This window comes from Marmota marmota, unplaced genomic scaffold (genome assembly GCF_001458135.2).
Source record: "Marmota marmota marmota unplaced genomic scaffold, marMar, whole genome shotgun sequence".
Lineage (NCBI taxonomy): Eukaryota > Metazoa > Chordata > Mammalia > Rodentia > Sciuridae > Marmota > Marmota marmota.
This window is the reverse complement of record NW_026000272.1, coordinates 4,831,949-4,832,276: the sequence shown is the minus strand read 5'-3', so window position 1 is coordinate 4,832,276 and position 328 is coordinate 4,831,949.

Below are 328 nucleotides of genomic sequence, written 5' to 3'. Positions count from 1 at the left end.
ACTTGTTTAGCACTATAAAATGTCTTGTAATTTTACTATGATTATATTGAATTTATAATTTATGAGGACAGTAAACTTCTAACAGATAATTATCTTATTCAAGACTGAAACATGTTGCTGGGCCCAGTGGCATGCCTGTAATCCCCGTGGCTCAGGAGGGTGAGATAAGGAGGATCATGAGTTCAAAGCCAGCCTCAGCAATGGTGAGGTGCTAAGCAACTCAGTGAGACCCTGTCTCCAAATAAAATACAAAATAGGGCTGGGGATGAGGCTTAGTGGTTGAGTGCCTCTGAGTTCAATTCCCAGTACCAAAAAAAATGAATAAAAT